This window comes from Trichoplusia ni, chromosome 22, assembly GCF_003590095.1.
Source record: "Trichoplusia ni isolate ovarian cell line Hi5 chromosome 22, tn1, whole genome shotgun sequence".
NCBI lineage: Eukaryota > Metazoa > Arthropoda > Insecta > Lepidoptera > Noctuidae > Trichoplusia > Trichoplusia ni.
Genome location: NC_039499.1, coordinates 5274488 through 5287888, shown reverse-complemented (window position 1 = coordinate 5287888; position 13401 = coordinate 5274488). Strand labels below are relative to the sequence as shown.

The 13401-nt window shown below is 33.9% G+C and overlaps 1 protein-coding gene across 3 annotated transcripts in view; it reads right to left on the bottom strand.

The window, feature by feature from the left end:
• LOC113504459 overlaps positions 1–13401 on the bottom strand; it is a 33616-nt gene that overhangs the window by 13983 nt on the left and 6232 nt on the right. The window contains exon 1 of one of the 3 annotated variants that reach the window (XM_026886747.1): positions 10259–10279. The exons of the other annotated variants lie outside the window; for them this stretch is intronic. The gene's annotated coding sequence lies outside the window, so the exon portion shown is untranslated. Of the gene's footprint in view, positions 1–10258; positions 10280–13401 lie in introns of those variants that run through there. 3 annotated transcript variants of the gene reach the window in all.

The following is a 13401-nucleotide window of genomic DNA, read 5'->3' as shown; positions in this document are numbered from 1 at the left end:
TTTGTATAAATGCTTTTATTGAGTAATAGTTTGAATCTTATTTGAGAAGTGCTGGTAAACCCTACTGTAAATAAAATGAATCTCTACATACTATATGTAGAGCGCTTATTTCCAATTAAGGAAAGTATATGAGTCTATAAGTACTAGTTTATGAAGGTGGTGGAAGGTGTCATTTTTGCTTATTCATCATAAATCGTCATTTATATCTAATATTAAAATCGGTATTTGCGATAAATACTCATTTACGTCGACAGATAATAGATACTGTTTAATTGAATACTTATATCTATTGTCATAATTCATAATACTATTATCAAAAAAAATGTAGATAACTATTTGTAAAAGTATTTTGTAGTCATAATTATTACATTCTAGTCTGTATATTTAATTTTGGAAAGAAACATCGCGAGTTCTAATTGAAATCTAATATACAAATTTCCCGTGTCACAATATTAGTTACCGTACTCTTCCAAAAGGGCTTCACCGAATTTTACCAAATTTTATATGCGTATTCAGTAGGTCTGAGAATTGACTAACATCTATTTTTAATACCCCTAAGTGTAAAGGGTTGCTCACGCTAAAAAAAATTTTTTTTTGATTATTTTTTTATAATGTGGCATTAAAAAATACATACAACTAGAAATAATTTATTATGCAAAACAACTTTTGACGGGTCAGCTAGTAAAGTAACAAAAATTAAATTAATTAAAATCTAGAGATCTAAGAGATACTCTCACTCATAATTAAATACTCATAATTAATCGGAGCTAATTAATGAACATATTGTATTGATTACACGTGTCCAATCATAGTCATATATTTTTTTTATCTCAATATTAATTGAAAATATCTACAAGACATATAGCAATATTCCAACACATCTTTTAAAGTATGTCAATAAATAGTTGCACGGTAGTACCCACCCACCATAAAAACTAATCCAAACGTGGTGTCTACGTATTTTATTTCTAATCTATTGAAGAAAATTAAACTTTCCACAAATTAAATGCTTACATAGAGAGCTCCGTACCAATAGGCTAAAGAAAATCAAATTTGAAACAAAACTTAGTCACCAATATTATAGACTAGGTTACCATGGCCCTGACCCACAAAGGGCAAAGGAAGGAACATAATTTCCCATCCGAAAAAAAAACGGGCAACATATTAAAAACATCTGAATAAAAATATAGGTATGCATTCAATCACCAAAAGAAAAAAAGCAAGCCACAAGCTTTTAAAACATAACCTTTTCAAGCCAACTGTCCTATTGCTTAGTAAGGTATCTAAAGTATAGACTATCAAAACTAAACTGCGACTCCACCTTGTACCCTTTAAACAACGGCCAAAAGAACAACAGTACCATAAATATTAAGATTAGTCATCGAAGGTTTCATTAGGGGCAGACATGTGTCAATAAACACACGAAGTAATAACATTTGAGGAAGGCCGGCCCAATGAGCTGTACTTAGTAGTACTTATGGCAGGGGAGCGGGCAAACGGAGTTGACGTGGCATAAAATTGTACCAGAAGGTTCACGAAGAGTGTTCATTACACAAGATGAGATTTTAGCAAGGATAGTTTGTAAAACGTATTAATTTATTTGTTAATTCCCTTTGGCTTTTTGAATTAGTCTTATTTATTTATTTATGTACACACAACAAACACAGAGTAAAACACGTATAAAAAGAAAAACACCGAAGGTACAAAGGTAAGTCTATTCAATGTCGTGTAAATTCACATGAATTGTATGTCAGAAATTAAGTGAAAAGGACATGAAAGGATGATAAGAAGAAGAAAAAACGATCAAGTAAAACTTGGGATCTCGACACCGAAGGTAATGCAAAGAAAATGGCACGCACCAAATTTAACGCACAAGTAACGTTGCTAACCACTTAATTTGTGTTTAGCAGAAACAGAAATACATCCCTACTAATATTATAATTGCGAAAGTAACTCTGACTATCTGTCTGTCTGTCTGTCTATCCGTCTGTTACGCTTTTACGTGTAAACCACTGAGAGAACCATAGAGTTGACCTTGAGAAAGAACATAGGATAGTTTTTATTCCGGACTTTTGAAGAGTTCCCTTGATATAACCGACATCGACGCGGGCGAAGCCGCGGGTGAAAAGCTAGTGTACTCTATAAAAAAATAACCTTCGAGCTATCACGGATACATATGTATGACATACAGATTGATTATAGACGCCTTAGTTTTTTTCTCTTCGGATACGAAACTACCGTTGAATACGTATAACAACTATCAAGAGTGGTATTTCTGTATCTGTTATTTTATGCATAGGGCGCAATATTGCTAGCTAGATCGAATCGTTTATAGCGTACTTGCGCGTAATGTATGTGATGTCACAGCGCGAATAAGCAGACGACTTGAAAGACTTTCTTTATAAACAATGTTGCATTTAGTGATGTTTGAACAGTTATTATGAGGCAACCGAAAGTGATAAGTCACTCAGCGAAATTTAGGAAGCGATGAACAAGTACATGAATAGAAAAGAATGTATTGACTTAATTAGAAATAAATTACAGGGAATGAATTGCTGAGATCCAAACAAACCATTTATGGTGACGACGACATTGTAAGCCTATGTATTTGAAATTAAATAGCATTAAATAGCTCTAGGCATTTTTCAACAAATATTACAATTATTATCGCTACTTTTTTTTTGTATGCTTATGTTTACGTTTATGTTACGTTTTCACGTCTAATTTTAATGATTTTTCTTTATGGTTGAAGCTGATAACTTGGATTAACACATAGGCTGTATTTCCGATTTTGTTAAAGGAATGTAAAGTTTTTGGCTTTTACAGCTATAACCGACGACATTCAGACGGGCGGAGCCACATGCAAAAGCTAGTATATTCATATTATTGTACAACAAAAGTAGAGGGATTGGATAATTACCGTTTAACCGTAACTGTCTACAAATGATCGTGTAGTTGATAAGCCAGGTCTATTTATAGTGAAGTCTATAAAAACCCAGAAGTGAACCTGCGTCAGTTACATGAGACGGCTCTATTATCTCAATGGCCTACATCTCTATTGTGTGGGAAACACGAACTTATACGTTTACGTCAATTAACGCATCTTGTCTTAATCATTTATCGTCAAATCTTGATGGTGGCGTAATATTTGTTTTATTGTTTCTCCTTTTAAAAATATCCCAGTATGTTTGATCGCTTTTGTCCCTGTGTAAAACTACGAAAGTTAGTAACATCGTAAAAAAAAATATGACAAATCAACCTGAATAGAGGAAATCGAAATCATGTTAACAAATTTTCTATTTTAGACCAACTGATACCTACTCACATCAAAGGTGTACTTACTATATCTTACGCACCCAAAACATAATCTTACAACAATATCTTAAAGAATATACGTTGTGATACATTCATGAAACTTGTGATAAGTAGATTCGCTTTGAGTGACATCATGCCGGTAAAACAATAAAAGAACGAAAACAAATAGTTTATCACTTTTAACAATTGTTTTTTATCATAAAAGGTATGTACATGATGAATCATGGGGCAGCATAAATTGTAAATAAATGCACTATGCGAGCTTGTAAAGAGAAATAAAACGGACCGACAATATACTAGAATATTTATCAACAATCGAAATTATTTGTATATCAGGCTATTAAAAGATTTAGGCCAATCATCAATAAAGTGTAGTGATTTCATATGCTTTACGTTTATCAGTTTTGTAAAGAGTGTACCGAAACATGATAACTATTTTATTTTATTTCAAAAGTATTGAAGAGTATTTATACCAAAATGATTTATAAACACAATGACTCCATTTTATACTCCAGAAGGATAGACAACAACTTTATTCAAACAGTTTGTCAAGACACTAAGGCAAAATTTATCGAATTTACGTAACTACTCGTAGATCCGCCAATAGACGGGGGAGTGTGGGATTTTCCTTCACTAAAACCAACCCGATTATCATAGTCACCAAGAATTTAAAAAATCTCTCACCTCTCAAAAGAGCAATCTAGAAACTCCTGCAACGTTTGAAATTTATTTACACTCTTTGTGTATATTTGAACAATGTATAATTGCGGACCTAATGTCTAAGGCGCAATCAGTCGAGTGGTACTAGTATTTCTTTATAAAGATTGGCAAGTGGCCCTCGCTACACCGGCTACACCAAGGTACAGTGTGCACCGAATTACCGAACTACAATATTGTCTATTTAGCTAAACGTCTATAAAATAAACATTTGTACATTCTAAGCTACGGTTTCCTGGAAGTAAGATACCCATCTGCAGCCGCACCTACCACATACCGCGGGCTAAATCACAAGGACCTTAAAGACATATTGTTAAATGTTATATTTAAAGATGAAAATAAGGAAAAGCGTCCATCTTCAAACATAATGGATGTCTCTTTATCACAGTCCTTGTGTTTTACGACTACAAGATTCAACATGTTCGTTATACACGATATTATATACTATATGTACGTATATAATATGTATATCGCTAGCCCGTGTTAATGCTTCACTCGTTATCTTTAAATGGCGTTCAGTTTTTACGGCAGTGTTTTACATGCGATTTTGATTGCGCGTTTGCTATATCCCGCGTGATTGGTGGAAGTGTTGTATTACACGCAAATCTGCATCGATACGGATTATTGATTTACTTGTAATTAAATTTAATTTAATTGTACTTATATTAAAAATGATTATAGAGGGTTTTCCAAATTCTGTATATAAATTAATAATTTTATCAAATAGGACATATTTATTTATATTGAAGATTCGAGAGTTAATCTGTGTCGATATCGTTTACAAGCCACCTGACAATAAAATATTAATGCGATAATTGCAAAACATAAATTCTATGCCTTACTCGGTTAGTTTCTTACATCCACGCCTAATAAGGTAAGAACAATGTTGACATCTCTAGACGGCGGCGTTGTTTAATTCATATCTGTGTTTGTCATCTAACAACACATAAATAAACCTTTTCGGGATCCGTACAAAAGGGTAAAAATGGTGCCCTGTTTCTGAGGCTTCGCTCTCTGTAAATCCGTCTGACTTTATCTCATAAATATTTATTGCCAGACAATTGAAATTTTCACGGATTATGTAACACTGTTGCCGCTACAAGATAAGAAAATATTAAACAAATTTTGTAGCACATTTATTTTTCTTTAGCCTATTTGTTCGGCACCCTCAGTATCGAAAGTACGACTCGCACTTAACTGTGTCTTTAAATGGATGTTCAGGGTTAATCCATCTCTTTGTTCAGATATTACTTTAAATTTCCTATATAAAGTACATACAAATATTCCAGTGCCTATAATTGGTTCGTAAAAACACATACCTAAATAATTCAGATTTGTTGGCGCTAATTAGGTAATTCATTTAAGCTGGGATTATTTGAGTGATTAATAAATATTATTCTGCCCTCGCATCCAAGGCTGTTTGCATTGCTAAATAATTATAATTATTGTCAGCCAAAATCAACGGAATATTTGGCACGCGAAATTTCCAGTACCATGATATCTTTCATCTTGTTGTTTTCTTAAATATCAAAGAGGCTTCCGATTGGTTAAATTCGTTCACGTAAATGGGTCGTTAAGGTGATCATTTGGTAAATGGGTGCGGATAATAAATCTTCGTTAGAATTTCTCGTAAACTCGGTCCGCTCAACAATTCATTTTAGTACACTTTTAAAATGCATCCGTTACGTTTCTAAAAATAGATTTTATGTTTTTCTAGTTCGGAATAGCTTTAGCTAGGTGTGGGAGGTCGATATTTTTGTGACTGGAGGCTGTTTACATTAGGTCATCTACAGGAAAACTTATCTGACCTATGACATTTCATCGAGTACATTTACACCGATTTAAAAACTCTACGTGATTTTGTAGTAACTCACTCACTTTTAACCAGCACAATGACCATAGCGGTTGTAAATTTCTTGCGACGATAAATCCATAAATCGTATAGATGAAATCTCTAACGAGGTAAAAACCGGCGAAACGATAAGACGTTTACCGGTATTTTGTACGACGACAGACAATAAGTCATGCACAAACCCGCACATACTCCTTTCACTTAATTATCGAGGAAGGCGCATCAGTGCCGTGCGATCACACAAACCATAATGCCACGTTTCTCACGGAAAATCTACTTCCCTGTGAAACGCTCAGTAATGTTCACACGCTATTATTTTTGTCATTAACATTAAAAGAGTTTAGAACAACGGTAAAGAGGTCGTAAAAATATAATTGTATTAATGCAGTCTTCCGCAATAAAAGCATCGTTAAAGATTGATGTACGTGAGCTTGCCTTAAATTTATTGCTGGGTAGCTGGTTATACTTGAACGGTTAAATCATTTGTAGTTAGCAATTATTGTAACTTCTTTTTGAGTTTATTAGGTGCGGATTAATTAAGTTAAGGTCTGTAAGAGTTGTTATGACCATGCTCGATGCATAAAATAAATTGCCAATGAGAATTGTAGCGGATTTTACTGCCGGCGGACTTCCATATGTCGTTATGAAATGACAGGATGATGAAGTAATCTATCATTACGTATGTAAATCATGGATTAACAGGTATTTGAAAAGTGGGCCTCAAATGCGGCTCGCAGGGGTAAACTGAGACCGATCGAATCGGGTAAATAGAGTGAGTAAATGTGGTCGCAGTCTCGCGAGCCCGAACTCGGCGCAGAGAGATCCAATACTCAATGGATTTGAAAATGAAAAAATTTTGGATAGTATTTCAGCTAAAGTTACTTTTATTATTTGGGTGTCGAACAGTTATGATATGTGTAGATGAATTAAAACCCAGGTGAATAACTGACGGCACCCAATGTATTAAGAACTGCATCATTATAAATTTACGGTCCATTGTGGCAATTTCAATTAACGATATGACTTTATTATTGACGACCATAATACTTTTGATAAGATCTGAAAGTTGGGCAAACCAAGTTATATTGTAGTAAAGTACGCGTTATCTAAATTACTATCAAACTTTCAAATATAAAATGGCTACCTCCGTATAAAAAATCTGCAATTATTTTTGGGCACTTATCTACCACTAACCGTTAGGTATTTCGGTTAAAAATGAAAATAAGTTGTAGTGTTAGCATTTTAAGGTAATAAACAAAAAAAAATTGAAATTATTGAAAAGCAGTGAACTAAGATTTTCTTAATCCCCCATATAAAAATGGCTAACAATAAAATTGAATGTTTAAAACACAAAAAAACGCACTTTTTTAATATACCATGACAAGGTGTTAAAACAAAACTATGATTTGAATATAACATCGAGTATAATTTTAAAAGGCTAGTTTTTGCAAAGAGAAAGCTATAAATCCGTCACCCTGGAATCCCCTTAAGGCGATACTTCCAGTTCCCGTGTGAACGTCACAACTACGGTGTACTTACATCATAATTACATACAACCATAACGAGTTCTTTCTCTGCAACACCTTTTTAATTTACTTAACATAATAATATCATTACGGAGCGAGTAAGATAATTAATATACATACACGCAAATGTGTAATTTGGTTGTTTATAGAAATGCGGTAATGTTTGAGCAACTTGTAACTTTAACGCTGATTCATAACTGCATTTTTGTCAGTTGAATTATTTGACATAACTTTGAATAGACTTAAAATTACTTAATTTATTCAGCAATCGCAAAAAAAGTGACGACTTTTTTTCCATTCTAGCAACTTTTTAGTTTTGCATAAATTCTGCAGAATTAAAAAGATAACTAGAACGAAAATTCATAAAGTAGTCTTTATTAAATTTCCAATGGGAAATTTCAAAATTAAATTTCTTCTGCAAATCTAGATCCAAAACAAAGGTCAGGTGTATCTCACGGAAACAAAGTGTACTTACATCAACGAGTCATGATTTAGTGCTTCTTTGAAAGTTGATAAGAAATGTTTAACAGAAGGAAAGTGCACATATTATTCACAGAGAGCGTTCGGACGCATGACTGAGCGCAGAGCTCTGCTAACAATGTCGCATCCAGATTCATTAATAGCGAGCTGGGAATTAGAAAAAAATACCCCGAATGTATTTATTTAGTAAGTATATTACATTTTCTCAGTTTTTTTTTTCAGATTTAAAGAAGACACAGAGTGTTTTCTCTATTCTACGAATGTGTTCTGGCAATGAAATTAGTCAAAATCAAAATCAAAATCAAAAAGTTTTTATTTCAAATAGGCCGTATCTCAGGCACTTTTAAAACGTTATATTACTGACTCTAGTTGCACGGTTCCAAAGTGTCACTATATACATGACTTTTACATAAGTTTATTGTCACTCAACGTTTATTGTTACATATTTTATCACTGCTCTGCTCTTATTTATTTAACGTGATAGTATATATTTACTATCAGCTTGACTATGACTACCTTCTTCAATAAATGGGATATATATAACCCTGATTTTTATTTTCAATCGGATCTACTGGTCTGTTCCTGAGACTACCACATTCAAAGGAAGAAACTCTTCAAATGTATAATAATAGTAAAGATAGTTTATACAAGAACCTGTTAAAGAAGTAACAGAACCATTGTTATTGAACCTTTTAAAGAAAAAAAAACGGAGACCAAAAAATGTCTCGTTGCTCGTCGAACCGTGCAAGCTAATTGTTTTGATTTTGGTGCAATGCCAGATACCAACAAGGCTGCGGAGATAGTCTGGCTTCAGTGCACTTTGTTTTTTGTTCAGATGGACCTTCCACTGTGAATGTAGTTATTGGCTATTGAACAAGCTTGGCTGAGAATTTCGAGAATCGCTATATTAGGCGACGTTATTAAAAATGGAAATTTTACTCCATTCAAATTCGGATTAAAAAATCTGACTTATATTAATCTTCAAAGAGTAAAATCTGAAATGTGGCGAGCATGCAGACTAAGACGTTGAACTTGGGCACAAACTGTGCCTTCAAAGTAGAAATAATTTTTAGATTCATAAGAACTAGGATAAACATCGAAAATATATGGTAATATCTACTATTTTCTTATTACTTGCGCTATATTTTTGGAAAGATAAAATCCAATATGGTATATTTGATGATCAAACATGCACCTTAAACACATGTAACTGTAAATTAAACTATCTAGACGATATAATTAGAAACTCGTGTGTACTTTCCATTTCATAAAATTTGCATCGTCATAAAATATAGCATCGACAAGCGACTAAGAGAAGTCGCATGCATTAGCAAGTATTTGAATTTACATACGCATAATGATGATAATTAAAATAGCTTCGGTTCCCTTATTCTATAGTACAACGAACCATAAAGACAGAGTGACAAACCAGCGAATAAGGGCAAGAAAACTCTTTTCTTCGATTTGAAGTAGAAATTACGAAAAAAAACGCTACAATAGTGCAATATAGGATCAAGAAAGGCAAATAAGGTATATTTTCAATACTCTGTACAAAGATAATTTGAGTTAAAGTACCCGTCTCCGAGCATAAAACTTAATTTTGATTCACGTCAACAGGATACTTCTTGGTGGTAGATTACCACTTCTTAAAGTAGTATAAACACGGTTGTGGAAAGGGTCTACCACCACGTAAGTTAAGTTTAAAGTAACGTCATTGTAATAGAATATAAGCGTGACAGCGCAATACCCGGCGTAGAGTGGCATCTCTTACTCACACCCCGAATAATATTACTTTAATATTTGGCAGTAGGCCTCCCGTTCAGTCATGACGTCACAGTTCATCTAAAGCAGCACTAATCATTGATAGTATCAGCCACAGTAGTTCATTCTCTACCGATGCATAGTTACTGTAAATGAGACTCAACAATGCATTGTTGACTGTCGCAAAAAATCTACTATCATTATAATATGACGACCATGAGACTGTCATGGGCGCGTAGGGCTGGCACGAGTCACTAACACCAGAAAAACAAAAACAAAATCCCCGAACGTCATTGACTCAGATATAACTTCAGAAAGATACGAAATTCAAGCATTGTTTAACAAAATCGCGACACTATATTTCACTCCAGACGAATTTTTTATACACTCTATGCTCATTTATATAAAGTCGTGACGGAGAGTTGATTTAGTAGAGTGCGTAACTGTTAAAATACGACACAGCTAATTATCACTTTTACGATGACATTCTGTATTTCAATAAATTTCTTCATCGATTTATCGTGTTTGGCTAATTGTCTTCAACAAGTCCCACATAAATATTCTAAATAAGAGTGCTAACCTAAGTTACATAGCAATGTGAACTTACCGATGTGTATGATTGAGTTCATATTTTCTTAATATTCCATAATATTCAAAAAATGGGAATATAAACACGGTATTGTTCATTTTCTGTCCCTTATATATTATATTGTTGAATATTATCTGTAAGAGTGTCAACCCTACGGTTAAGATGAGTCGGCCAAAGGTCAAGACAGGACAAGTGACTGTGCAAGCGAAGTACTACGACCTTAGCAGCCTATCAACTAAAGATACAGCCCTATAGCAATCGTGGACTAAAGGAATCCTTTTGATTTTAAGCAAAAATTTCATGAATTACCAAAATAATAGGATGATATCATCATGATGGATGGATCGATTCATCAATTGATTTGTTTATTTTGCAAATGACCCATTCAATTCATTCTTTCAATTATATTTTTCATTCACACATGCTGAAACCTAAACACTGGCATCATTTATTCAATTACAACGAATTTTGATTGTTCTTTCGCGTGGCCCAAGCCAATTAATAGTAAACATATAGCTCGCGAACGTGAACCGTACGGAGTTTATACGTTGAACGGATATCAGTGCATTGTCGTGAGAAATACCCTGGCGTGATATAGGAGCGGTGACGTCATACCGCGTATTGCAAACGTATGCACAAGTCTGCAGGTACAATAACCCTATAAAACTGTTACTTTAGGTACCACATCCACGCGTTAGTAATAATATTCTGTTTCTATTACGCGTTATGTATGGATACACGTGGATAACATTCAAACGCGTAAATAAGACTTATTTAATATGTTTATTTGATATCAAGGGATACGTAAATTTGGAACGTTAGATGCGTGAAAATATAAGTACACTAGCTTTTCACCCGCGGCTTCGCCCGCGTCGAGGTCGGTTATATCGCGTTTCCAATAGAACTCTTCAAAAGTCCGAGATAAAAACTATCCTATGTTCTTTCTCAAGGTCAACTCTATGTCTGTGCCAAATTTCATTAAAATCAGTTCAGTGGTTTAGACGTGAAAGCGTAACAGACGGACAGAGTTACTTTCGCATTTATAATATTAAGTAGGGATTCTGATACCAAACGCGAGGGCATTCATAAGGCCGACCATCAATTACTGAAGTTAAATAATCTCTGTTCTAAAAAAGAGAGAGCAGCTCTACGACGAGTAGCGCGGTCTTGCTTCCACACAGAGGCCTTCAGATACAATAGGTTATAATAGACCTGTGTAAGCTGGAGAGGTAACAATTAACATGCAAATAACATCGGCGTATACCTTTAATCCACGGTTTATCCATTACATAAACAAATTAGCCATATAAGACAACAGCATAGGCAAACCGTGAATGTTAATGACGTAGGTAATAGTCTGCACTGGAACATATTCCTCAGTCATATGTGGAGCGTAAACAAAACGATAGTAAAAGCAGACGTTAAAACCTACGACGACAACAATGTCGTCGAGTTATTACAGAAAGCCAACTCATAACTGTGTCTTTCATCGGAAACGGGGATCACTTCATGATTAAGGCCTCTGGTTATGTCCAAAACTAGTCAGACTATCCCAATAAATACGCAATGTCTTCATTCTTTCAATATTCCGGCAATGTTTAACGGATGAATAATTTTGTCTGTTTTTCTACAAGGGTATAAGGGTATTTTTGATTACATGTCATATCAAGTAAATGAATCAAGATCTCAATGGAAAGGTGTTTTTCTACTAAAATTAGATACGTGTGACCTTAATACGAGATTAAGAATTGCCTTAAAAGCTTGAAACCAGCAACTTGAACATATACCTACAGTATACAGTGAATAAAAACTACTATAGACCTTCTAACCGTCATATTTCCAGTGACGAACATTTGCTTACGGTATGACTTACATGTCAAGAATAAATGTTATGTGACGTCACACGAGTAACCGCCGGAAGCTGGGAAGGAAATTTGATATAGAACGAAGACAATATTTACTAACATAGCGGCCTCAGATATTTGTGTGTAGCATAAACTTTACGCATATACAATGAACTATTTTACTACATTTGCAAGCTGTACATTCTGGCTATGCAAATTATTGAATAGTTTGAGGCCCTGTTATAATATTTTCGAATATTATCGTGTATCAAAGTATTACTAATTAACAGTAGCGTCCGTTAGTAGTGTAACGCACTTCTGTAGGTAAATTTATGAACCGAATTATAATAACAGCAAAGCTTAGTAATAGTAAAATTTCTTATTGTAGACTTTAGAGACACGTAACAATTGAATTACTAAAAACCGCAAAATAAACTCTTTTCACTACACCTACATATATACTCAAAAGAGCAAATTCTTTTACTTGTTTTACGACCCTGCTATCGTACCTCACTCAATGTAAAAGGTTTCTGTGGTAAAGATCCCTAGAGATTCTGACTGAGAGTATTTGGAACTCCAAATCTCCTAATGCATCCAGAATTCTTGGAACATCTAGGCAAAAAACTACAGATGAAACAAATTCATGGAAATTATTGCGCTTATTTATAAAATTATTAAACGTAATGTTTGAATTTGTGGATAATGAGGATTCTTTATAATTATTTACTTTAGGCTGGAGTAAAATGTTATGGACGATCATTTCGGAAATTAAGAATTGGTTGCTGAGGCAAAACGTGGAACTATGATCAATGTGTGTGATTTTAGTTTATTTAAATTTTAAGGTGTATCGTTTAAGATCAGAAAAATCCAGACGCTCGCCATGTCATTTGTACTTTGACCTTGGTACATTAAAATTTGAAGAGCAACATACTACATACATTTTTGGGTCATATTATTTTACGAATAATTTTGCTATCACATTATTCTGTTGTTTTACTTAAATCAAGGTTCTTTAACAGTAAAAATAACGTACAGTATAAATTTGAAGAATGCAAACAAATGGCATACCAGCCCAGCCGAGGGAAACACACAGTTATCTTGTTTGTGAGAACTTTTCCGACTGATTCATATTCGCACAGCATTGTTATCAATTCAAATACAATAAACTTGTGTGTATGTGTATTATTCACTATTGATAGCTAAGTATAAAGTACTTGAAGGTTCGTAACTCGACATCACATCATCACACCTTTTAAAATGTTATCACATGATTGAAATGTTTCGTACATCAAAAATTCTGTAATTAATGTTCAGTTT